Here is a 27,240-nt window from a genome sequence, read left to right on the forward strand (position 1 = left end):
ATATTACCTTCAAAATGCATTATTGTTGCCAATTATAAGAATCACTTCAACTTAATTTCCAAAGCACCATCACCTTCCACAGAATCGGTCTCTTTTTTAAATTTCAAAGAGTATTACATTAAGGCAATAACTCACCTTCCAGCCATAATATCACTCTGGCTTATTGCAACAACACATTTCATAAATACCTCTCATCGACAAGTCAAGCTAATTCAGGGTAATTTTATTGTATTTTGGTGCTACCTCACATTGGTGTGCAATTACCTTTATCATTTTATTGCCAAGGCAGAAAGTAATCAGAACAATTATTTGAAAACGGAGGTTTATAAATTCTAAATCACCGTTGCTGGCATTTTTGATAAAGCAGCAGCTTTATCTCGTCAAGTGGCAGGGGCCGGGGATGAATCCCGCGTCGCTCAAGAGCGGCTGACCCCCAAGTGCATTGCACAATATCGGAAGGGCTTCCACACAAACTTTCCCGCATCATCCATCATTCTCCATCACGCGAAAATAGCTACCTACCTGAAGAACAGAGGCTGCAGGATAATAATAAAGAAAAGAAAACCCAAGTAGAGTGGGCAAACCGGGAACTGCTTTCTCTTTCAGACCATAAGATACGGGCTGGAAACCGGCCCATGCACATAAACAAGTATGACTTCACAGTAACTCTGAAGGTCTGCGCTCATATTCATCAATGCACCTTTAAATATAAATGAAATATGGAGTGAGGTCATAAAAAAAACACACTACATCTCTGGGCTGCCTGCGCTTTCACGCTGCTCAGCAACGCGGCGCGAGAGCCAGAGGGCTGCGGGGTCCGCGTGGACACACCGAGCGAGGGGCGGCCCGGCACCCCGGAGGGCTGCGGGGCCCGCGTGGACTCACGAGAGGCGGCCCGGCACCCCGGAGGGCTCCGGGGCCCGCGTGGACACGCCGAGGGGCAGCCCGGCACCCCGGAGGGCTCCGGGGCCCGCGTGGACTCACGAGAGGCGGCCCGGCACCCCGGAGGGCTCCGGGGCCCGCGTGGACTCACGAGAGGCGGCCCGGCACCCCAGAGGGCTGCGGGGCGCGCGTGGACACGCCGAGGGGCGGCCCGGCACCCCGGAGGGCTCCGGGGCCCGCGTGGACACGCCGAGGGGCGGCCCGGCACCCCGGAGGGCTCCGGGGCCCGCGTGGACTCACGAGAGGCGGCCTGGCACCCCGGAGGGCTCCGGGGCCCGCGTGGACTCACGAGAGGCGGCCTGGCACCCCGGAGGGCTCCGGGGCCCGCGTGGACTCACGAGAGGCGGCCTGGCACCCCGGAGGGCTCCGGGGCCCGCGTGGACTCACGAGAGGCGGCCGGGCACCCCAGAGGGCTCCGGGGCGCGCGTGGACTCACGAGAGGCGGCCCGGCACTCCGAAGGCTCGGCGCCTGCTTTGCCAGGCCTGGCGCTTCGCCCTGTGTTTCCTGTGTAAAGAAAGCACGCGTGTCACATGATTTGGAGGTGGGAATCGAGGCACAGGGCTGGGCCCCTGACTGCCCGTCCTCCCCTGGGCCGTTGGCCATGGCTGTCCTCGGGGAAGGGCCAATGCCACATCACAGCCCACGTCCCGATGAAACAGCTATGCGATCATTCACTTCCTTTGCGTGCACAGAGCCTCCTTGGGCCCGGGCTAGCCTCTAGCACACAGCCTCGAGGGGGGCTCACCTCCAGCACAGGGCCTCCTTGGGCCCGGGCTAGCCTCTAGCACACAGCCTCGAGGTGACGAAGTGATGGGTGGATGCTGATAAACGCATAAATCCACCAGGCTGGCAGAAACAAGCAATCACGGTAAAAACAAACCGGGACAGCGCAAGCCACGAACGTGGGTAAGGGCGTGTGAGGCGGGGACGCTGGGTGAGGTTAGCCCGTGAGCCATCCCAAGGACATTTCCCAAACACTGGGAGGCAGACTCTCGGCTTCCCCAGGGGATGAACAGTGCTTTCTCAGTTTCAAAGTGATGGCGGCCGTCCCTCGCCACGGGGCACGGGGGCCACCCTCCCGCCGGCGAAATCAAAGGGACCCCTCCCCTTCCCCAGCCAGAGACAAGACCCAGCTGGGAGGGATCCGAGCTCGGGGAGGAGAAGCAGCAGCCACTCGGAGCCAAGGAGGACAAGAGCACAGCTCTGCTCAAAGGCCCCACTGTTGAAAAGCAGAGGCTGGAGGAAACGGCTGCAAGTCACCTGCTAGGGGTACAGCGGACAGCAAGGAAACGGCCGCAAGTCACCTGCTAGGGGTACAGCGGACAGCAAGGAAACGGCCGCAAGTCACCTGCTAGGGGTACAGCGGACAGCAAGGAAACGGCCGCAAGTCACCTGCTAGGGGTACAGCGGACAGCTAGGACGGACTGGCTCCCTGTGCCGCGGCGGAGCCCTCGCAGCCTCCGGGAGCATCGGGTACGCCAGCCCGAAGCCGCTAAGCCCCCTCCTGTAACGTCAGCTTATCCCCCAGAGCCCGTGCAGCGCGACGCTCTGGAATCATCCAGGGCCAACAAAATGGAATCCAACCCGTCAGAACCACCAGCCTGCCCGAGTAAGACAACGTGGAACCCGGGACGTCGCATCGCGGACATTTCGAGCACGGAGAACACCGACCTGAGGGGCCGGCGGGACCCGGGCACCGCAGGTAAGGGAGCCGGTTGCGTTTCCACCTCGAGACAGAAGATGGTGAGGCGAGGCCTGGGATCGGCGCCCCGGAGGCCAGCCTCCCCACCGCCCTGCTCCCCGGCCTCCACACGGCTGCAGAGGACGAGCCCGCCGCCGGCCAGCCAGACGCGTGGCCTCCGGGGCCCCGGCGAAGCTCACCCGTCCTCGGCGTGACGAAGGCCGCCGCGACACTGGGAGCCGGGGGGGGGGGGGGCTCCTCGGAGCCCAGGTCCCCTGCGCCCCGCACAAATCCCATCCTCAGGCCTCCTTCCAGCCCTCAGATGCGTCCTGTGGGTTCAGACTTGAAGGTCTGTGCCAAAAAGAGGCTCAGAAAAATGAAGATATGCTTCAGGAAGAATGAATTAGGGAATACCTAACCCATTAATATGCGATGAGTAAATTTTCAGGACAATTAACTCCAAATTATTTTTCCACAGTTTCCAAAGGCAAGACCCAGTCATTTGGTAAGTACATCCACCGCACTGCGCGCTTCCCGCCCGAGGAAGACGGCCGGCAAGTTTGGGTTTGCCCCAGCCGAGGGCCACAGTCCTGTCCACCAGCAAACCTAATGCACGCCGAAGCCCTGCGAAGCCTGAGTCGGGTGGAGGGGTCTGCCCACCACGACGGCATCAATGAGATAAACCCGGAGAGCTAGCCACCGCAGCGCCACGCAGCACCAGGACCCACGAGGACGTTCATTTAATCGAATGTCATTTCAAAACTTGTGTTCACAGGGGCTGGGGATATAGCCTAGTGGCAAGAGTGCCTGCCTCGGATACATGAGGCCCTAGGTTCGATTCCCCAGCACCACATATACAGAAAACGGCCAGAAGCTGTGCTGTGGCTCAAGTGGCAGAGTGCTAGCCTTGAGCAGGAAGAAGCCAGGGACAGTGCTCAGGCCCTGAGTCCAAGGCCCAGGACTGGCCAAAAAAAAAAAAAAAAAAAAACTTGTGTTCACAGCAAAGAGATTGAAGACCCACAGTGACTCACAAAAATGCACAAAATCCACAGAAATGAAAGTAAGAAAATAAACTATGTTAAAGAATGAGAAAAAAAATCCTACATAGAGAACGTGAGGAGAAGTCATCATTTTTCAGATAAGCTAACCAGAGGACCTTCGTCGCTTTATCTTTATAGGGTCCCAACATGCAACACTCAGAGAGTGGAGAAACACGCGCGTTAGGTGAAACACACCATCCATGTGAGGACAAAAGGACGTCATTTCCTCTCCTGTATCCAAACGTCGACTCGATGGCCTACCGCGTTCACAGAAGGATCTCACAGCCCCAAGCCTCCCACCCGCAAGCCGGGGGGCTCCCGCTCACACGCACGGGGGGCTCCCGCTCACACGCACGGGGGGCTCCCGCTCACACGCACGGGGGGCTCCCGCTCACACGCACGGGGGGCTCTTGCTCACACGCAGGGCTCTGTCCACGAAGCCATCCACATGCAGAGGCTGGAACACGGAGCGCTGGTGTCTGCGGCCAATGAGAAGAGGCCGTCATGGAAGTGAGCTCCCTGCAGGTTGCCAGGACCAGTTTCCCACCGGCAAAGAGAGCTGCAGATGGGAAAAGGGCAGAGGCAAGAATCCAGAAACTTCCAGAAACAAGAGGAATTGAAGGGGAACCTGTGTCCAGAAACATGCATGTGGATGACAGACAGACATGGGAACAAAGACTGCTGCGCGTGCACGCCCGGGTTGCTCTGCACACACACGGGCCTGGGCTGCCCCACGGCCGGCCGCCATGCATGCCTAGCCCGTCCGCCCGGGAAGGCCAGGCCTGGTTGGCATTTCCAGTTCCGTGTTGCTAAGGACCCTTGGGAAGGAGCGGAATCGGGACTGAGCAGGGAGAAGAACGTAGCCCTGACACTACCGCAGCACCCAAGAGAGAATGCGAAGAACGTATGGCCCAAAGACAACGTCACGTGTGAGTTTCCCAGGAGAAAAAGCGGGAAGTAGTTGAGTTACAACCCAAGTAATAACAGCATGGTCGACTCTCCATAAAATAAGCACTCCTGAGCCCACACCAACGTAACTCATTGAATAATTAAATGCGTGGAGAGGACGGGACAGCAAGTCTTAAAAAGAATTCCCACCAGGAAGCGAGGAGAGCCTGAGCGAAACACAGAACGCTTACACGCAACACAAGAATGACTAACTGCGGCGCGGGGGGGGGGACACCCACGATGGGGAGACATTTGGGGAGAACCAAGGTGGTCTCAAAACACGTCCCCCAAGATGGGCTGCCCGCGAGACCCCCACACTAGGGTTGGAAGCACAGCCGAGCCCCAGGGACCACGATCAGCCGCGGCGGTGAGGGACGGATGCTGGCTCACACCCGGGACAGGACGCCCGGGGAGGGCCCGCCCTGCAGGGCACGGCGCGGGTGACCCAGGGAGGCAGCCCCGGAGGGACGCCCGCCCCGCTGGGCACGGCCCGTGTGGCGGCAGGCAGCCCCGGTGGGCCACACGAGAGGCGGTCCTTCCCCAGGGCCCGTCCCAGCAAGCAGAGAAAGGGGACTGCGCGGGCAGGGCGCCGCACCCGCCCGGGTCACAGTCGACCAGGTGGTGTCAACCACCAAAGCTCATTCGGGGAGTCGCTGTGTGAGAGGACCGGCGTGCCGGCTCAGGGAGGACCACCTTCCCAGCCCAAGGAGGACTGGTGTCCTGGCTCAGGGAGGACCACCCTCCCGGCCCGAGGAGGACCGGCGTCCCGGCTCAGGGAGGACCGGCATCCCGGCTCAGGGAGGACCACCTTCCCAGCCCAAGGAGGACTGGTGTCCCGGCTCAGGGAGGACCACCTTCCCAGCCCGAGGAGGACCGGCGTCCCGGCTCAGGGAGGACCACCCTCCCGGCTCAGGGAGGACCACCTTCCCAGCCCAAGGAGGACTGGTGTCCTGGCTCAGGGAGAACCACCCTCCCGGCCCGAGGAGGACCGGCGTCCCGGCTCAGGGAGGACCACCCTCCCGGCTCAGGGAGGACCACCTTCCCAGCCCAAGGAGGACTGGTGTCCTGGCTCAGGGAGAACCACCCTCCCGGCCCGAGGAGGACCGGCGTCCCGGCTCAGGGAGGACCACCCTCCCGGCTCAGGGAGGACCACCTTCCCAGCCCGAGGAGGACTGGTGTCCCGGCTCAGGGAGGACCACCCTCCCGGCCCAAGGAGGACCGGCGTCCCGGCTCGAGGAGGACCACCTTCCCAGCTCAAGGAGGACCGGTGTGCCGGCTCCAGGAGGACCACCTTCCCAGCTCGAAGAGGACCAGTGTGCTGGCTCAGGGAGGACCAGCGTGCCGGCTCAAGGAGGACCACCCTCCCAGCCCGAGGAGGACCATTGTGCCGGCTCCAGGCTGGCATCTTCTTCCTCAGCCTCCCTGTCATCATCTTCCAAAGCCACCTACTGTCACTGCGTGGGGAGGAGGAGGTCGACATGGGAGGCCGTGGAGGGGGAGCAGCACTGGGGAAGATGAAGGAGAGACAGCAGGTGTGTGGTACACACTCAAGTCCACACCCTGAGCGTGGCAACGGCGACCCGGATATGAGGCGGGAACGCTCGGCAAACGAGGGAATGGATGGACACACACACACACACACACGAGACTCCCTTCTCTGAGGTGCGGCTCTCCTGAAAGTTCCACGTGATCTCAGGACCAGTCATACACACCCACACACACACACACACACACACACTTCCACCGTCACCTGTCTGTATTCAGGCCTGGGCAACGCCTTCTCATCCCCTCGCTGTGGACCACCGCAGAGCAGGCATGATGGTGAGGACAGAGGCAGAAGACAAGGAGCACCACCACCCCCGCCACAGCCCCCCTCCGGCACCGTGACATCGCACAGATCCTCTCACGGACTCACAGACCCGAGCGGGGCTGGGGCCGGGGTGGTGAGATGCAGCTAGGAATAAAAAGGTGAAACAGATCATAAATTAGGATGAGTGTCTGCTGGCCAGCAGCTTCATATCTCATTATAAATTAGATCAAGAAACAAGCCTCTCCGCTTACAACCACACCCTAACCCAGTACCTCCTCCGCAGCATCTACCCCAACAGGCACAAAGAAACTGGCCAAAAATGCCAACGTCAACCCCCCTCCTAAGGTCTAGTACCCACCGCACGTGGGTTTGGTGGTCGCGGCACCCACCCCGGGCCACCTCGGGGAGCACCCGTCTCTGTCTGTCTGTCTGTCTCAGAAGACGCGGAGTCCGGGGGCGGCCGGCTCCAGAGCCTCAGCTGGGACCACCTAGCGGTACCAAACACAGTGGCAGAAACGGCGGGGGGGGGGGGGGGAACCCAGGCCCGGCCCTGCCCGCGCCACGAGGGCCCTGGGTCAGGCCCCGTGGAGTGGAAGGAAATCACAGCCAGAGACGGCAGCCAGTATTTTATTTAGACATTTTTATCAGGAAGCCAGAGGTTGCTAGCATGGCCGGGATGGCTATACAAATTTTGATTTTACTAAAATGTTATGTCCCTTGAGTCAAGGTATTAATCTTGTTATAAAAGTAGTCTCTCCCCTCACCGGCCATTCATTAAACTTTCATAAATTTTAAAATGTACTTATTGTTATTGGATCATGGGGGAAAGGCAAAGAGAGAGCGTGTGGCAGGAGGCGAACCCGGCCTGGCTGAACATCCGGGCACCGGCCTCCGTGCCCTGCATTGAGCCCCCCTGCCCACGCAGCCGGCCTCCGTGCCCTGCATCGAGCCCCCCTGCCCACGCAGCCGGCCTGCACCTCCAGGAAAGACTTCAGCTTTCTTCTACCCCCGCCAAGGATGAAGACAAATTAAAAGAGGGATTGCAAACGGTAACCACGAACGCCGAGCCACCTCCCGGAAGCGTGTTCTCGGGAGCCAGCGGTGTGCCGGGGAAGGTCTGCGGGGCCGGTCCCCGGCCACACGGGACCCCGGAATGGCCGGCGTCACATCAATCTTGTCAGCCACGTGCCATCATCCGTAGCCCGCCCGGCGCGGGGGTGGCCGGAGAGCTCCAGCCACGGGCGCCCGGGGAACGGCGGGCCGTCACCTCTGCCTGTGGACCCGGAGCCCCCAAGCGACGAGGCTCGGATGTCAAGGAACCATGTGGGGCCAGCTGAGACTAGGAAACGGGGCGGCGGGGCGGGGTGGGGGCAGAAGCCAGGGACAGGCCAAACTCCAGAGGAGGGAGGCAGGGTGGGCGCGGCGGACGCACTGCTCGTCCTCCCGCCCTCGGGATACACCCTCGCACGAGAGCTTGATCGCACAGACGCTTCTAGAACTGTGGCGTCAACCCTATGGAAAGAGATGAGCGTCCCCTGTCTGCAAGCGACCTGGACTTCAAAGGCTCTGCGGGCCGTCTGCCCCCCAATACCGGCCGGCTCGGCACAGCGCCCGGCCTGGACCAGCTTCGGATCCACGGGGTAGAGTAAGTACTGAACTTTCATAAGCACTCCATTATAACAAACAAAACCAAACACCTAATTACCAAGTGATTATTTATAATTTCTAAAATAACTTAACCCAGTTCTGCAAAGCGGGTATTTTAAGATTCAAAGGCAAGTCCCGCTCGAAGCCAGCTTTAGGTAATACATTTATTCTCCCGCCCCCCGGAGGATCAAGAGATCTGTAACTCTAAATTGCATTCCTTGTACCAAACAGACATTAGTCTCATTTACAAACAGCAATTACTTACCACAGAAAACCTGAATCATAAATTTAAATTAATTTTGACAAAAACCCAGAACGCGGTTCAAGGAACGTTTCAGAAGGAGCGCGGCAGAGCACGGGGCGGGCTGCGGTGCCGACCTGCGCCTGAATGGCTCTGCGACCCAAGTGGCTGCCCACCGACCCCTCCACCTCCTGCCCTCCGGTGCCCGGGGCTCTGAGCCGGGCCCTCTCCCTCGGGGGTCCCCCCGTCCCCACCACCACAGCGGACGGGGAACCCGCAGCCCGGACCGCAGAAAGGAGCGCCGGGGCTCAGACCCCACACGCACGCGCACGCGCACACGCACACGCACGGTCCCTGGCTCCCTCCCCCGGCCCGGCGTCTGTGGCTGTTGGTGCTCTCGACGGCTGCCGCTCGAAACCTCAGGGCTGTGCTGATGCGCATTTCCTTCTCAGCCAAGGATGTCGGACATTTCTTCATGCGCCTACTCGCCATTTACGACAGGAGGGGACTGTTACGAAAGGACATTCTCTGTTTATATGTATGGACGTTACATATGTACGCGCACGCGCGCACACACACGAAATAGCACAATGAAGCCCACCAAAAATTGTTTTTAAAAAAAGGGAGGGGAAGAGGTAAAGGGATTCAGCAATACAGAGTGTGCTCAAAGCACGTGAATTCGGTGAGCGTCACAGGGAAGCCCTGTGTACAGTCAGGTACAGGTTTTTAATTTTTTACAAATAAATGAGTACAAAGAAACGCAGACGTCAGAGTCTGAAGAGACCTTGAAGATGACGGAATAGCAACGCAGACACAGAGTCCACGCAGACTACACGCCCACACACTCACGGGCACACTCGCGGTCCACACCCCCAACGTGGACACTCACGGCCCACGGCCCCACGCCTGGACACTCACGGCCCCCACACGTGGCCCCGCACAGCCCACAGCCCCACGCATGGACACCCACGGCCCACAGCCCCACACCTGGACACCCACGGCCCACGACTCCCACGCATGGACACTCACGGCCCACGACTCCCACGCATGGACACTCACGGCCCCCACACGTGGCCCCGCACGGCCCACAGCCCCACACCTGGACACTCACGGTCCACGGCCCCACATGTGGCCAGTCACGGCCCCCACACGTGGCCAGTCACGGCCCACAGCCCCACACGTGGCCGATCACTCGCAAATAAACTCAATGAGAGTGCAATCAGTGTAACACTCAGCTTCCGGGCTGCGCTCGCTCTTCACACTCACGCCTCGGGGCCCGGGCAGCGGTGACTGAGCGGGGGCTGCCACTCTGGACGGCACACACGCAGCACGGCTCCCACGGAAGCCATTCCTCTGGCCAGCTCTGGCCAGCCCCGTCACCGCACCCGCCAGGGAAGCTGAGACTCGGGAGGCGGGGAGGAGTGGAGTCACTGGAACGCCGCAGCCCAGAAGCCCCTCGGTGGGTGCCACGCGGCTGGTGGCTCGTCGTGGGTGGGGCGTGCCACCAGCTCGGCCCGGCACGAGCCTGGGGTCCAGGCAGTTAGGGACCTGCCCGGCCAGTGCCACCAGAGCCTCACACGCTTCCCACTCCCAACAACTCACCCACACAAGCGACGACGCCTTGTGCCCAGAGCTGTGAAGAGGACGGCTGGAGCACTCCGGGGGGGGCAGCGGGCTGAGCCTCGCCCGGCTCGGCGAGCAGCCCCCCCACGTGGCTGGCACGGGCGGCGACGCGGTCCTGGGGGCCCCTTTCTTGTGGACGGCTTCCCGACCCTTCTCCGGGAGGCTGCGGGCACCCCCCTTGCCACCCTCTCGCTTCCGCCCTGGGAGGCCGCACGGAGCCCGACAGCGAGCCCTGCTGCGCCTCGGACTCCCCAACCCCTAGGGCTGAGAAACACGGCTCCGTTGGGTTTTGCTGGCGTTGTGTTTGGGGGGGAGGGCGGTGTTTCAGTACAGGGTTTGTGCTCGCCAGGCAAGAGCTCTGCAGCCCTTGAATCACTGCTCTAGCCCTGTTTTGCGCCCAGTTACCTGTGAGGTAGGGTCTTCCGTTTCTGTCCAGAATCCTCCTCCTGCCCCTCAGACTGAGATGCTCCTACCTACCCCTCCTGCGTGGCCGGGATGGCAGGCCTCTCCCACTGCCCCTGGCTAGAATGTTCCGTGGGGATCTCACCAGCCTCTTCCAAGGCTGCCCGAGCTCCTCCTCACCGTGGCCTCCCAAGGAACTGGGTTTACAGGCCTGAGCCGCCACTCCCGGCTTCGCTTCTGTTTTGTTGATATAATCTATGTGACCTTGTCTTGAGTATTCTGTTACAGCAACGTGAAACAGACTAGACACCCTACTAAACACCGTCGTGCTCAAAACGTTCATGCTTGAAGGCGGTCTCCCGTGTGAACCCGCCCTGAGCGCCCAGGGCTGGAAGCACGTCAGACTCTACGGCAGGGCGCCTGGTCACGCGTGGAGTCACGGGGCCGGGGACGCCGAGGAGCTCCTTCAGACGCGACCGTTCTCAGCTGAGAAGAGCCACATGAAGCTGACGGTCCTGTCTGCGGCCAGCGTCAGGGTGAGCCGCGCGGCGGGGACAGCCGTGACCGCGCGCGGCAGGCCCCGAAGTCAGACCACGGTGCCCCTTAGGAGGTCTCCCGGCGGCTCTCCCGGAGGGGCTGCTTCCCAGATCAAGGGCAGAAAAGCAGTGGTCCGTGGGCAGGGTGTCCCGGGCCCCAGGTGGACGCCTTTCCAGATCCAGCACCAGGCCCGGCACCCGGGACCCACGGTGACATCGCCCGGAATGATGGAATCCACAGCCGCGTGTCCATTTCTGTACGCCGGCTGAACCTTCTTCATAACCGATTCAAATAGTCCTGTTCTCAATCTTCAAGATTTTGTGTATGGTTAGCTTCTTGTAGCTTTAGGCAAAAATATTATCATTCTAGTTCTTTTGAAACAAGTAGATTAAGGGACTCTAATAAACCAGATAGTGAACAAATGACATTAAAAAGCTGTGTTGACCTCTCTGGCAAGCAGGCAACCTGGGGAAGAATAAAGAGCACAGAGGCAAGGCATGACATAGAAAGAAATGCAGAAGTCGATCGCGGGCAGACCACCGTACTCCACACGCTGACAACGGATCGGAATCCAGGCTGTGCGAACACTTCTGCACTTCAGCAAGAAAAAGACAACCCAGGAGATCAGTAGGCCAAAAGTTTATGAACAAGCGTTTCCCAGAGATCAGTCACAGTAGCAAGGTAAAAAACAAGCTGAACTCCACTGCCCATCACAGAAATGCAAAGCGCAATCACGCAGAGATACGACTGACTACACAGTAGGTTAACAACTCTTCGTAGCACAGTAGCCCCAGGGGCCGCTTACCATGCAGGTCAGCTGATAGGAGGGGAATCCGCTTTAATAACCACTTTCACAAAGCAGTTGCTCTCTCGTGGCACCGAGCACCCAACGGTTCTGCCGAAGAGCACGCACGGAGGAGACAGGACGGACGCGTGCGCCGGTGTCCACACACACACGTGCTCACGGCTATAGCCCCAGCAGATGCCGGGAGCCGTCCCGATGCCCGCGGACAAGGGAGTGAGAAAGCAAGTCATCAAACGGTGGAGAAGTCACACGAGGAAGGGCCGCCGCGCACAGCAAACCCACGGGCCCGGGCCCAGTGCAGAGACCGAGGTGAAATGCAGACACAGAAGGGCAGGTCTCGGCCACGCAGCACGACGCCCTCGCGGCAGCAACACTAAGTGGCTGCTTGCGGAGAAGCCCAAGGGTGTGGGGTACGTGGGTGCACGTGCTGACAACGGACAGGTGACAATGTTAGAGTAGTGAGAGGCCTGGGCCAGGAGCGTGCGAGTCCAGGGCTGGCCAGGACAGCAAGACAGGACCGGCTCAGGGGCTGACGTGCCGGTCTCCAGATGGCGGTGGGCTAAGTGTCCAACGGCCACTTCCATGTCCTAACATCGGAGTCCTTCAGTGGACCTCACACCACACGCAGTGAGGAGGAAGGGAGGGGGAGATGGAAGGACGGAAAGAAAATGAGGGCGCGAAAAGAAAAGAAGAAAATACAGAGGACCAAATTAACACAGCAAAAGGTACTGAAGTAAAAGTTTCATGAAATGAAGCTTAACACAACGTAGAAATGTTCATCAATATGAAAAAGCAGACCAAATAGCAACAACTACTTAGCCTAGAGGGTCAATACTGTACTCAGATTATCTTTCAAAAGTTAAGTCAGCCAGGCCCTGGTGGCTCACACCTGTAGTCCCAGCTATTCAGGAGGCTGAGATCTGGGGACTGTGGTTCAAAGCCGGACCAGGCAGGGAATCCCATACGACTCTTCTCTCCAATTAACCAGCAAAAAGCTGGAAGTGGAGCTGCGTCTCAAGTGGTAGAGCACCAGCCTGAGCGGAAAAAGCTAAGCAACAGCACCCAGGCCCTGAATTCAAGCCCCCACACCAGCACAAGAAAGGAAAAAAGGTTAATGGTTTGAAACAGAGAAACAACTTGGTCTTCCAAATCACTACATGCCTGACTCCATAGCAACAACGTGTATGTGTGTGTGTTCTTTAAAGTTCATGGCAATCCAAACCCTTGTAAGCTAACACACCTCCCATTTTATATCCCCATCGCAGACATGCAGTGGTCCTGAGAAAGTTCTGGCCCTGGCATGTAAAGAACCACACTTTTAGACAGCGAGCTGTTCACCTGAAAGCACTAGACAGTGCCCAGAGCCCTTTAGGAGCACCGGCATCCTCCCGCAAACACCCTGAGAAGAACGCATTGGGTCTTGGGTTCGGGGCGTTCTTGTGACTGTGCCCACGTCCCTGAGAGTTCACGGCCTCACTCGGGGGGGGGGGGGGGGGAAGGTGGCCGGGAACAGAACAGCCACCTGAAACGCCAGCTCCTCCGTGACGCGAGCCCAGGGGAGGGAGGGCCGGCAGGACAGACAGCTCACCCTCTGGTCCCGTCTTAGTGTGAACAGATCACCACGCAGGCTTCCGCAGAGCGCGTCCAGGGACAGCGCGCACTCCAAACCCAACAAAGGAAAGCTGGCCCGAGGCAAAGGGGACCTTTCTCTGCCTTCCCAAAGTGGGGTCCCTCTCCACACGGAATTGGGGTGTGGCAGACAAGATACACATGCCGTTCTTTCAGCTCAAAGTCCACTCCTCTCTACTAACTCTACCCAACCCCGGGGCCCGGGGCTCACTGGCAAATTCCTCGGCTGACGTGGGCAGGCAGGAGCGGCTCCCGGCGCCGGCCACGTGGGCTGGAGGGCACACGAAGGCACAGCCACTCCCGGTGGAGCCGGTAGCGCTGCCGCACCGGTCATCAGAAGCAAATCCGTCTGGCCCTTTAATCTATCTCATGAAAAACGGCAATGACATCAAAGCCGTCTAGTGCACCAAGTCCGGCGAGGAAGAGGCAGAGGGCCACGGGACACGTGTGGCTCACCCTTCGACAGTAGTCGGTGGATTTCATCTGGGCCTGTGACTAAAGGCCTGCGGTCCGAGTCAGGAGACTGGACAGTGGAGCGACGGCCGAGCTGGTGAATGCAGCCGGCACCCCCTGGTCTCAAGGATTCCATTAAAAACCCCAGGAGGAGTTTCCATTCCTAGCCAGGATGGGAGGGCAGGAACCAAACGCAACTAAAATACACTACATACGTAAACCACATACTAAACTAAATAAAGGGAGAAACGATGTATTCTAAACACAACAGACAGCCAGGACTAGGATCTCTGAGGAGAGAGAACACCGTGAACAGCACGGTGAACCTACAGCCCACCCGCCAGGCCAAAATCAAGATGGACTCACCGCGGTAAGGACTGGATTAGAAGAGCTAAGAGCCAAGAATCGGCACCTACAGGCGGACAGAGAGCTCGCACAGGCGTCCATCCGAGAGCGGCGGGCGGCGGGAGAGCCTCTGCTCACATCTGGGCTTCAGCCCAGAAGGCTGGATTACGACAAGAGACCTGGGAAGAGCTGGTGTCCTCGTCAGGCAAAGATGGCAGCGCGACTCTATTTCAAATGCAGGTGTTCCTCAGCTTAGAATGCAGCTATGACTCAAAAAAAGCTCGAGTAAACACGGCCGAAATATTGCCGATTGAATCAACACAAGTCTGGGGCTGTGTATGTATAGGTAGGTATGCACACACCCATACAAATATGCATACTCTCTATACCTACTTCACTCAGCAGTCCGGCTAACGTTTCCACAGAGCCAAACTCACAAGTGCAAGCTTTGAGAAGACATACATTCTTCCAACTCACCGCACCGTTTAGTCCAAAACTCATTATTAAAAATTCGACAGTAACATTCAACAAAATTCAACAGAACCAAACCCAAACAGAGAGGCGAGGAAAACAAGGCAAATACAAAACACCTATAAGTGAATCTTACAGAGGTGAAAGTACACTATTTAACCTAAGAAAAACACCTAATGTGATTAACGTATCATGTACAGTAAAAGGAAAAAAGTTACAGTAAGAGCATACAATAGTGGAATTGGCCATTCTAGAGAGAAAATGAGACACAAACACCTCAGGGAAGCAGAGTTTCGAGCTGCGCAAAGTGAACAAGCATCTCAGATAGAGGAAGGATCTGAAGAAATGATAAATGCACAGATGAAAAGCCTACATTAATACATGCCGGAAACTCAATAAACCCAAACAGAAGAAGCATAAAGACCATTACACCGAGGCCAATCACTAAATTACCAAAAACAAGCGACTAAGGAACAAAACAACAACCTTAAAGGTGGCTGAACAGGGTTGGGGAGATGCAGAGAGAATGTCATAAAAATGGAATGAGTTTAAGAGGTACAACAAACTGTTCATCCGGAGTTATGCACAGCAGGCCACAATGGAATGTCTAGGTGGTAGATCCAAAATTCCTTATTCGGTGATTTCTTTTCAGGAATGCAAGTGAAATAAAAGTCATTCCGAAAAGCAAAAATAATTGGGCACTGGTGGCTCACACCTGCAATCCTACCTACTCACAAGGCTAAGATCTGAGGATCACAGTTCAAAGCCAGCCCGGACAGGAAAGTCAGTGAGACTCTGATCTCCAGTAAACCTCAAAAAAGCTGGAAGCGGCACTGTGGCTCATGTGGTAGAGCACTAACCTTGAGCAAAAAGAAGCTCAGGTACAGCACCCAGGCCCAGAGTTGAAGTGTCAGGACTGGCAGGAAAAAAAAAAAAAGCAGGACAATCTGTATACAAGCAGACTTGCACTCAAGAGATTTTGGTGCAAGTGTTTTGAGTGCAAAATTATATGATGCTAGACTAAATAAGGAATGGATAACTCAAAGTGGAAAATTGGTTAATAAATGCTGATTTTTTTTTTTTCCGGCTTCAGTCTTCTTAAAAGGTAACCGTTAGCTTGCAAAAAAAACTAGTAAGATACTTTGGAGTTTATCTCTTATGCAGCAAGAAAGTGAAAGATCACAAAACGAACAGGAGGCAAGAGGCCGAAGACATTGTAAGACACACGGCATGCACGTCAAGCCAGCTTCACGACGTCCATCCTGGGTGCAGTAAGCAGCAACACAGCTGGGTGTAGCTCCACATTTGAGATCCTAACCCACTGGGAACTGAGAATTTTTGAGAGAAAAAAAATAGTGCCTGTAGTGAAAGTGCACACACGTGTTCTCATCGTTTCCTGATATTTGCACAGCACTTACATGGTTAGGTATTATTCGTGATGTAGGAATGACAAAGTAGAAGGGATCTATGAGCAAATCCTGTGCCTCTCTGTATAGAGAACTGAGCGTCCTTGGGCCCTGGTACCCAGGACCGGCGCGGGTGACTCGCGTCAGCTCCTCCGTATCACAAGCCGTGAGAGCACACGCAAGCTCGGGGGGCGGACCGTGTGAGGCCAAGCCTGCCGTTTCCCGGGCTCCACACGCGTCACACAAGACGGTGGCTCCCACGTCCAAGAATCCTTCCCACCACATCTACCTCGACCACCCACCTGCAGCGACCCCCCTCAGAGACGGGAAGAACTCTCTAGAAGACGTCCACGTGAAGTTCCCCTGCCACGTCTGCCCACATTGAGGGCATTAAAAAAAAAAATCCTATGACATGGCAAACCAGCATAGGAATACAATTCCATATGAAAACACTTAAAATACATTAGATTTTTGGTCAAGATGAAAGACCAAAAAAAAAAAAATCAATCTATTCTAATTGGGTTCCCATGGCAACCGTAGAGTGGGGTTTTTCAATATGCCATCCCAGAAGCCCAATGCACACTCACGAAACACACTTCCCACGGCCCAGGTTGCTTGTTGACGTTACCACACTCCCAGGAAGACCCAGCCCTATCCATCCATCCCCACCCTAACGACCAGTGGCGGGAGACGCTAACTCCGCGTGCGCATTCACGCAAGTGATGTGAGCAACCCCACCTGTCACAGTAATTATTTAAAACCAATCATACACTTCAGATTCGTCAAACACGCTCTCAGTGATAACCCGACACCAAGGCTGCACGGAGCCGTGTTCACGAAATGCAAGAAATCAGACCCAAGTACATGCCAGGCCCCTTACGCGCCCCTTATCGATTCCGAGGATAAGCAGAATCAATCATTAATAATTACATTAGAAGATGACCCTCGAGGTTAATCATATTCTTAGAGACTCTCACTGTGGAGTTACACAACAAACACAGCTGCTAATAAATAAATTCAAATCCACGCTCTAAATAGTAACGGCACAACACCCCCCCCCCCCCCGGCCCAGTGCTTTCCCCCGCCCGGAGGAGCCCTGGCTGACCCCCGGAGAGCTTTCTCCGGGTCACCCTGGGCGCCCGAGGCCGAGTGCTGGGAGCACAGCGCCTTGCCACGCCGGGGTACCCCACGCCCCGAGGCCCGGATACCCCGAAATAAAAAAGGTGAATGCCTGAGTTTTCTCTGCACTTCGCAGCTCCACACCCTGCAGCGTGGACTGGGGAGGTGGGCAGACGCAGAACGCGCCCCCTCCACCCCTCGTGGCTTGCCCACGGGGTTGGGGGGTGGGGATCTGGATGAAGCACGGGCCGGCTGGCAGCCAGTGGGACGGCTCTGCGGAGTCCCGCCCCGTCTGCGGGTATTCTTTGGAGCCACAGCTGGGGGAGGGGGGAGGGAGGGCAGGGAGGACGGGCCGCTCCCCTCCCGAGGCAGAGGCCTGCTTCCCCTCCTAGCCCGTGGGATTCGGGCCTCATCTGCTGTGCCCTCCTTTCACCCCAGCCGAAGGACCCCCGGCTGGACGCAGGCCCGCGGGCGGCTTGCCCTGTGACTCCGGGACGGACTTCAGGAAGAGCACGGCGGTGCTCACCCGCGGCCAGCGGGGGAAACGCGCCCGGAGACGCTAACTCTCACGTCCTACCTGGAAGCCCGCTCGTGCTCCGTCAGTTTGGGCAGGACACACCCCTCGTCGCGCGGTGGGGGCGGCCGCTGCTGAGCCCCCTGCAGTGGCGGGGGACTGGGTCCCCCAGCACCCCCCGTCCTTAGCGCCGCTCCGCGGGGGGACCGGCAGCTGGAGGGGCAGCGGGAAGGCGTCCGCCAGCACGCAGCCCGCATCCATCTGCCTCGACAGCTTAATCTGATGCTAACGCAACGGTGACAGAAACAAATTTTTCTGCACCATAAAGAATAGCACACAGGGGTTTTCTCGGGATAGCTGGCTAAATTCGGTAACTTTTGGAGATACATCATTTCTTTCCTTTGCTCATTACTCTAGAAACTTCCCCATGAGCACGAAGAGCCTTTCTAATCAGAGCGGCCGCGCGGCCCCTCCGCAGAGCCCAGCACCACTGTGCCGGGGGCGGGACGCGCGTCCTCACCCGGCTCCCTGTCACCCGACGTCCACGAAGCCACCGCGGCCGGCCAGGCTCCCTTCCCAAGGAACGTCTCCGAGCTCCGGCTTTAAACACCAGAGAACTGTCCCGGCCTGGGATGCTTGCTGGCCACAAGTCACCCCCCTCCCCTTCCCCTGGGACCCCATGCTGGGCCCTTCCATCTGTACACACACACACACACACACACACACACACACACACACACACCTGCGACATCATCCGGGACCCCTCAGATACTGCGCTCCTGGGAATCTTCCCCGACCTCCCAGAGGCTGCTCACCGTTCGCCCCTAAACGTCTACCTACGTCTGTCTCCTCAGAGGGGCTGGCCTTCCACACTTCCCATGTTGCCGTTCGGTCCCCGGCTGGTAGAAGCAGCCACTGAGCGGTGACTGGCTGCGGGGGCCTCTCACCTCCTCAGCCGAGGCCCTACGTGATGGCTGCAGCATGGGACGGCAAACGGAGAGCAAGTCGCCTCTAAGGACATGCCGTGTCCCTAGTCCCGTCGAGTCTCCCCCTCCCCGCCCCCGGCAGCCCGTTCACCCCTTCCGCCAGGCCAGTGTGCATCACCACGGCCCGGATCGGGTGGAGCCAGCGGACCAGGAGCCCGACCTCTGATGGCTCTGCTCGACCGAAGCCGGCTTCCCTGTCTGCCACCGTCTCCCCGACGCCTTCCCTCACCCACAGCCGGAACACAAGCACGTCGGGTAGCCTCCGCACCCAGCGGAGGAGCAGAGCCGGGCGCGTGAATGCAAGCCCCCGGTGGCCCGAGGGCTCCTCCCGGGGCCGAGCCGGGGCTCCTCAGCTCAGCCCCGCGGGGCCTGGGGCTGCAGCTCAGTAGCAGGGGCCGGGGCAGGGGCTCGGGAAGGGACGGCTTCCCCACGGAGTGAGTCCCCTGTGGCACCTCAGCCCCTCCTCCCCTTCGCAGGTGCCCAGTGCCCGCTGGCGCGCGGAGGGAGACGACACCGACGGCGAACTTCCTGCTCGGCGGTGGGAGCCAAGCGGCTCCTCCTTCCTCACAACTTACTTGGTCTTCGGGAGTCTCATCGCAGCCACCACAATCAGGCCACGGCGGGGCGGGGGGGGCCGGTGCCCTCAGAGAGCCCGCTGCCGGGGACGCCAGGGGCCCCGCAGAGACACGCTCAAGCATGGCAGCCTGAACTGCTAGAATGTCCCGCCGTGGACTTGGGGGGGGGAACACACCCTTCCTTTGTCATCTGCATCCTGATGCGACTGTGCGCCTGCCACTCGACGGCGTGATTCTAAGGATGGCAGGGCTGCCTGTAGGAAGTACAGGTGCCCCCCCCCCGTGGGGTGCAGGCTGGGGGCCGGGTGCCCGTGAATGAGCAGGCCTCCTGCCGGCAGTCCTGCCTGAGCGCGCAGTTCCCATCGGGCCATCTCCTGCCTCAGAGCCCGCGCTCCGGGCAAGGCCGAGGGGGGGGGGGGCGTCTCCACCGGCCCCGAGCCCACAGAGGAAGTGCATGCGGGCACATCTGCCTCGTTCTCAGTGACTGAGCCCCTCCTAACGCGGCCCCCCCCCCACTCACCACGCAGCCCGGCTGGCCGAGACCTCCCCACCTGCTCCTTCCCGGCCCCTGCACCAGCCCTCCTCCGCCGCTCCCCCTCTGGCGGGCCCCGGGCACACCTGCCCAGAGGAAGGGCTCCCCCCCCCCACCCCGGTACAGCATGGGCCCCATGGGCTCGCTGCCCAGCCCCTCGGCCCCCTCCGTGGCCACCCTCACAACCTACTCACAGTGCACGGCTTACAGACAGGCCTCCAAAGGGAACCACCCCAACTGCCCACCGACGCTCTGGCAGAAATCAGGGGTCCCCGGCCCACGGAGAAGTGGGAAAACCCGGGGAGGTCTTAGCATGCCCCCCGCCCTTCTCCTGGCTCCGTGACAATGGCCCTGAACGGTCCAATGGGCTGAGGCGCGGTGCAGACGGCACAGCGCCCCCACGCAGGAGAGGGGGCCCCCGGGCCGGCACAGCGCCCCCACGCAGGAGAGGGGGCCCCAGGCCCGCGGGCAGGCAGCCCGCCAGAGCGCCGCGCGCCCCTCAGCACGGTGCTGAGCACCTCCGGGCAGGCACAGACTCGAAGGCAGGTTTAACACGCCACGCCTGGTGACACTGGGGTTCAAAAACCTTAACCACATCTGTGTGTGTGTGTGTGTGTGTGTGTGTGTGTGTGTGTGCCCTATCTCTCCCCCAAGAAGGATTCCAAGCGCCTTCTTACCCTCCCCACCTCTCAGAGGTAGCAGGGCACAGTGGTAAAAATAAACACATAATAAATAGCAATCCTGCTACTCGGCACACACCAGGTGGAAAATGAACTATGGAGCCTGTGGGCCGGGATGGGAGAGGGAAACTGAGGTACAGCCAAGGAAGGGGTGACACTGTCTAAAAGAGGAAAAAATGGACGTATTACCTGACTTATCAAGTAGTCACTACTCCGCACAACCCCTTCATAATAACAATAAAAATAGACTTACATAACTAAATTTAAAAAATAACTCACGCCCCGGCTCTGGTCAGAGCCGTGTCTTTTGTCCTAACCACTGAAACAGAGCTGGGAAGTGAAGGGCACACTTGGGTTTGCACTTGAAGAGGCTGCCCTGTCTCTAAGGAACTCCAGAGATGCGCACGGTACCGCCCGGGCGGACGGGCAGTACAGCCGGAGGGGCGGGCGTGGGGGCCCCCCCCCCCCGGAAGGCACCCCCTCCCACCTGCCCTGCAGAATTCCTGGAGGGAGGGCTGTGGGGACCGCCCGCCCAGGCCCCCCGGGGAGCCGGGAGAAGCAGGAATCTCTAGGTTCCGCTCTGCCTTTGTGCCCCGGGCCCGGGACCCGGCCCCGGCCAGCTCTGTCAGGAATTCCGACGGCAGCCAGCCGGGGCCACCTCGGGGACGGGGTCCTCCGCGACCCATGGGGAGCAGTGGCCCCGGAGTGGGTGCACCCAGCCTCGCTGGCCTCCCTCTGGGGGCACACCTCCACCGCCGCCAGACAGGAGGGCTCCGTACCCATCATCCTTTGCACTAGGCAGGAAGATAGTGACAGAGTTTACCAACAAATGAGGACTAACTGCCCTTCGTTTATTACATCTCCACATCCCGCTCTGCCCTGACACCCCTTCCCTCTCCTTCCCAACTCTCAAACCCAGCGCCCAGGCCGCCCGAGCTGTCAATAAGGTAAGAGTGGTTTAAACTACTATCCATATGACTCAATTTGTCAGTAAAAACTGCCACGAGCGCTGTGCTTGCAGAAAAAAAGAAATGTCCATAAATGCATTATTGCAACTGGCAGATCGATGTCTATAATAAAAACAAATAGATTTAACAAGTGCCTGCTTTTACGAGCCGCAGCATTGGTGGGCTCTGCCATCAGTGTCACCTCGGACTTTTGGGAACGGGCCACGGGGCCGGGCCGGGGACTGTGCCGACCGCGCAAGTGCTACGGGAAAGAAATGATTTGCGCATGGAAAAGCAGTCGTGTGGGCACGCGGGGGCCCTGGCGCCTACATCACAGGCCAAGTGGGCGAACCCCAGCCGGGGGCCGGGGGCCACGCCGCTCCTCAGACACGCTCCCGCTCGGCCGCGCAGCCTGGAAACTACGGAGGACATCAAAGGCAAGCTTCAACCCGCCACGCGTGGCCAGCTGGGTCAGCGGCTTGTCTGTGGCTCTGAGCGGCCTGTTCGGCTAGTGGACTCTGGAGAGAGGCGCAAGGGGTGGCCACAGGGCAGGGAGGCCTGGCCACTGACATGGGAGCCACACCTGACAAGGCCACTTCAGCGTCTTCAGGGGTGAAGGCAAATCACCTCCAGACACGTCACTCCACAGTGAAGGAAAAGGAAGCCATGCGTCATATTGCACACACTCGTGGTACGGTGTTCCTAAAACCATGCGACCTGCTGTCTGAAAAGGCTTTCTGAGTGCCCCGTGTTACTTTTTTTAAAATCAAAAGAAAACTAGATGATGCCAAGAAACACACTATGGAGTATTTAGGCCACAAAAGTGAGTTTCTAATTTCTATCTACTTATGCCCAGGACAGGCTACCATAACAAACAGAATGGGAAAATCAGCCACGTCAACCAAGAAGCACTGGCCTCCTGCAAGGCTCAAATACCCCCCCCCCCAACACACGCACACGCACACGCACACACACACACAGAGCCTTGCCTTTCACTTTCACTTCACTTCAGCCAAGAGCAGCAGGGTTGTTCTGTGAGCATGCTAACAGGAACCGTGCTTACCCAATGCAATGTATGGTTTCTGTCTCCGATTTGAAAACCTTTAGGTCTTATTGAAATAATAACCTGGAAGAGGCCAGCTCTTTCCCAAAGTACTGGTATAGACAGCCACTGACCCCTGAACCCAGTGTTGGGGAAGGCTGCGGCGGCACTTCCTCTTGGGCCTTTCAGACCCTGAGACTCTATCTATCCTCCTTTAGTGACCAGAGACCCAGCTGGAAACCAAAGGCCCGGGGCTGGCAATCGAAGGGCGGTCCCCCACCTCCCCCCGCCCAGGGGTGATCTTCATCCGCGAAAGGCTGTTGAGTAACGCGTGAGAAGAAATTGAGAACAAACAGACCTGGGTTTTCTACGGTCTGGTTTACGATGATTCACTACCTCACAATGTGTGCCAGGACCGTGCCTTCGCTGGATGCTGTACTCCTGACTCTGCATCCTTCCTTGAGTGCGTGACATGGAGTAGGCCGCCCTTGGGCCCACAGACAGGCCAGGCCATGGCCTCGGCAGTGCACTGCAGGGGTAGGAATGTGCAGTGCGTTTTTCCTGACATCCACTGTTTTCAACTGACAGAGCTTGGGAGGGATGTGGACCAGTCCAAGTAAAGGAATGTGTGACAGAGTCACAAATTATGATCAGAGGGAACAAGCACTCAGACAGCCCTGTTGGGCTTCCCCTGTTTTCTAGAGGAGGCTGAAAACCTTGAGGGCGTGAATTCCAAAGGGACAGTTAAGAGTCCGGATGGTTGAAATCACAAGCTCCTGAGTGGCTGCCCTCTGCGAGTGAAGAAAAACAAGGACGATTTAGTAAATTCCTTGTAGTAGCAGGTGCTGAGGGAAGTGTTTGGGTCCCCAGCAAAGGATGGAGGCAAGCTCTTCCGGGGGCTTTGCTGCCCTCATTTGCTACATGAGGGTCATAGAAGACCTTAACTAAGACCCTTGGAGAAGGCCAAGCCCAGTGAGGAAAGGCAGGGAGAGTCTCAAGAACCACAGAAAGGGGTCCTGGGAGCCCTACCCTACTCTCACAGACGAAGAGAGTGCCAAGCGTCTTAACAGCTGAACAAGGATGAACTGATAATCAATGTGTGCCTAGGACTCTTATGCCTTTTTACCTTCCTAATAATGAGACCTTCCTTGGATTTAATTCGGTTCTTGCAATACAGATTCCTTTTTTCCAATGAAAGGAATATTTACCTTGAAATTTTCCTTAGTATTGCCGGGTGCCAGTGACTCACATTTGTAAACCTAGCTACTCAGGAGACCAAGATCTGAGGATCACAGTTCAAGGCTAGCCCAAGCAGGGACTGTCCATGTGACTGTTAGCTCCAACTAATCACAGACAAAGCTGGAAGTGGAGCTGTGACTCAAGTGGTAGAGTACTAGAGTTGAGCAAAAGGAGCTCAGGGAGAGTACCCAGGTCCAGAGTTCAAGCCCCCAAACCAGGAAAAAAATCCTTAGTATCCTTCAGGCCTGGTTCCTCTAGGGCCCAGATTATAAAACACAGCTGTACTATGAAATCCTAACTCAGGATGGTGAACCCCAGGAAGAGAGGGAATCCTGGGAGCATAGGTCCTCTCTCCTGACGCTTGCAGGCTCTGGCAGACACCCCAAGAATGCAAAGTCCCACAATCCTGACTGTCAGCTGTGCTCCTCAAAGTTTCCTTTCCAAGTTCTCCTCCCCTTAGCGTCCTGGCCACTTTAAGACCCATCCAAGTAACCAGATCATCTCCCCAACCATCACCTCTCCACCTCTCCGCACCAGGGAAGAGGAAGAGGGGGTCTGAGGGTCTGTCTCTGTGGCTTCCTATTTAAATAACCAGTCTGACTCTTAGCCCTTCACGTTCAACAGACAAACATTCAGCTTTGATGGGTCTTTAGATCAAGCTGCTTTCCTCTATCTGACATGGGTCCAACCAGGCAAGCGGTTAAGGACACACATGCACAGGCAGCTCTTGCTTTCCAGGACAGAAAGGCAGCAACTGGGCTGAGACAACTGAGAGCAAAAACCATCCTGAGATCTCAGGAAACGGTGAACTCGGAGTGAGCAATGCCTAGTTTAGAAATTACTCTACTGTATTATCTCCGGCTTGGGAATTATGGTGTCGAGTGTAAATGGCTCTCCAACTCCACTTGTTTACTTAAGTGTTTATGGACGCAATTAGGCGTAATGTATACAAACGCCAGCCACGATGAAGGGAGACCTGAACTTGCCATGCTCTCCCGCGGAGACGACAGGGCTCTGCACAGGGCACACACCAAGGCCTGCAAGGAGGACCTGAGCAGGGGCTTCCTTCTGGAAGTTTCCCGAAAGGACTGGAGAGGCCTTCAGCTCTGGTCGGCGGTGAAGGCGCAGAGCAGGTAGGCTCGGAGGCACGCACGCCTGGGTCCGGCCGGCTTGGCGGTCTGGACGGGGGCAACCACGACCCCACACGCGCCAGGCCACAGCCATCGCAACAGGACTCGTCCTGGAATCCCAGGCCCGTGGGAGGCACACCTGGGGCACACCTGGGGCGCCCCGGGGGCCGGTCCTAACGGGGCCCCGCGTCCTCTCCCCGCGGAGGCGCCCGCACTGCGCACGAGGGAGGCACCCAGACACTCACCAGCCTGCGAGCCCCGCGGAACTGCAGGACCCGTGCACGCGGGACCCACGCCTGGAAGCCAGGGCCGCTCGGGCACGCCGGAGCTGGGGGCGGGAGCCGTGGGCGTGGCCGAGGGCTCGGGGGGCGGAGCCAGCCCGAGCCGGGGTTGGAGCCGCGGCCGCGGGCAGCGTGGGGGCGTGGTCTCGTGCGCGGGGCGGGAGCCGTGGGCGTGGCCGAGGGCTCGGGGCGGAGCCAGCCCGAGCCGGGGTTGGAGCCGCGGCCGCGGGCAGCGTGGGGGCGTGGTCTCGGTGCGCGGGGCGGGCGCTGTCGGAGGTGGGGCCACAGGCTGCCGGAAGCTCAGCCTAGGGCGCGGGGCGGGCTCCGGGCGGTCCGAGCATGCTCAGTGCGCGGGCGCCTGCTTGCGTTCTGCGCAGGCTCACTGGGCAGCCGCGGGAGCTGTGCCCCGCCCCGCCCCGCGCCGCCCCGTCCCGCCCCGCCCCGCCCCGCCCCGCCGGCCCTGAGCTGGGGCCTCCCAGTCCTGCCGGCCCCAGGAGGCCTCGCCCCGCTTTCCCAGCCCCGTGCCTCCGTTTACCCGCTGTGACAGCTACCAGGCGGCGTGCCCGACAGACCGCCGCCCTCCCCCCTGCAGGGCCACGGTCCTGGGACTGGGTAGTCCCGGCTGGCTGTGCTGGTCCACCAGGCTCTGCGGCCAGGCCTGGCGCTGGTGCCCCTGGGCCCCTGGGGGCACAGCCTCCCTCGCCCTCCCCCCCCACAGGCGCCCCTGGGTGTGCACAGGTGCCAGGCCCCTCTGCATGCACAGCCTCCCTCCGCCTCCCCCCGCGTGCACAGATGCTCCTGGGTGTGCACAGCCTCTCTTCCCACGTGTGTATGGGTGCCCGGCCCCTCTGTGTGCACAGCCTCCCTCCCTCCCCCCCTCGCCACGTGCACAGGCGCCCCTGGGTGTGCACAGCCTCCCTCCCCCCCCCCCCGTGTGCACAGCCTCCTCTCCCCCCCCTGCGTGCACAGGCGCCCCTGGGTGTGCACGGCCTCTCTCCCCCCCCCGCCACGTGCACAGGCGCCCCTGGGTGTGCACAGCCTCCCTCCCCCCCCCCCCCCGTGTGCACAGGCTCCCTCTCCCCCCCCCCCCCTTGTGCACAGGCGCCAGGCCGGGTGTGGCGTGTGGATGGGAGGAGCCATGTTGCACTGCCAGCCAACCCAGAAGGTGACCTCATTTGGAGATGGAGTTGTGAGGGAGGTCAGGGAGGTCAAAGAGGTCACGAGTCCCCAGCCGAATCCCGTAGGCCATGTCCTCCCGTTCACGCGAGGACCTGCAAATCTGGACTCTGGAGGAGGCGAGGACAGCTCCGTTTCTAGAACCTTCAGAGTAACCCGGGCCCTACCACACCTTGATTTCACACTTACGGCCTCTGGAACGAGAAGCGTACATTCTTTTAAGCCACGCGGTTTGTAGTACTTTGCTGTAGCACCCTAGGAAAATGAGTGCCGATGGCATGGTGTCTAACGACTCTAAGAAGCGGTCCCCTCCTCGGCACCTCGGAGACATGGATATTGGTGATTGTAGGGGTCCTGTCCCAGGCCCGCCATGTGTGCTCAGCACCGTGCTGCGGGCCCCCTCGGTTCTGCTTGTGACCTCCCCACCTCCCAGGCTCCTGGCATGTGACCCCCGAAGGGCCCAGTGTATCAGGACTGTGGGAGGAGGAGTACAGGGGAGAGCCTTGGCGGGCCTGCGGTGTGGGGGTCCACCCTGCCCAGCAGCGACTTCTCGGAGACGTGTTTGCCGTGGCTGCCGTGGAAGGTAAACGGGTCCCTGGGTACACAGGAGAACCAAACCAAGGCGCTGTTCCTGCGGTGGCTCAGAGCACAGCCTCCCGCAGAATCCTCGGGCAGCCCTCGGCATTTGAGCTCAGGTGGCAGGAAGGATGGCCGGCTCACCTGGGCTATTGGCCCAGCTCCCTAAAAGACTTTAGGAAATTCACCTGACCTCGCTAGTCCTTAATTGCATAATCTGTATCCTCTGCACAGATAGACCGTCCTTATATTTTGGGATGTGTCTGCGACCGCAACAACTACTGGGTGGTGGTAAGTAAGCCTGGTCTCTTAGAGCCTGCGACCATAGGATCCCACTGGAACTGAGGTCCAAACAGACCGAAGTGGAAGCATACAAGATTGCGTCAGAGGGTCTACTGTGATCCTAAAATGTGCCCTGGAGTACTATAACTTAACACACGAATCTCACACCGAAAACACCCA

General features: G+C 58.8%; 1 protein-coding gene across 1 annotated transcript in view; it reads right to left on the minus strand.

Moving 5' to 3' along the window:
- The window catches only part of Mgmt (O-6-methylguanine-DNA methyltransferase), a 194,521-nt gene extending 169,467 nt beyond the window's left edge, over positions 1 to 25,054 (minus strand). The window contains exon 1 of the mRNA XM_048334725.1: positions 24,991 to 25,054. The gene's annotated coding sequence lies outside the window, so the exon portion shown is untranslated. The remainder of the gene's footprint in view (positions 1 to 24,990) is intronic.
- Between the last annotated feature and the right edge of the window lie 2,186 nt (positions 25,055 to 27,240).

The sequence above is a fragment of the Perognathus longimembris genome, chromosome 2 (genome assembly GCF_023159225.1).
Source record: "Perognathus longimembris pacificus isolate PPM17 chromosome 2, ASM2315922v1, whole genome shotgun sequence".
In the NCBI taxonomy this organism is placed as follows: Eukaryota; Metazoa; Chordata; class Mammalia; order Rodentia; family Heteromyidae; genus Perognathus; species Perognathus longimembris.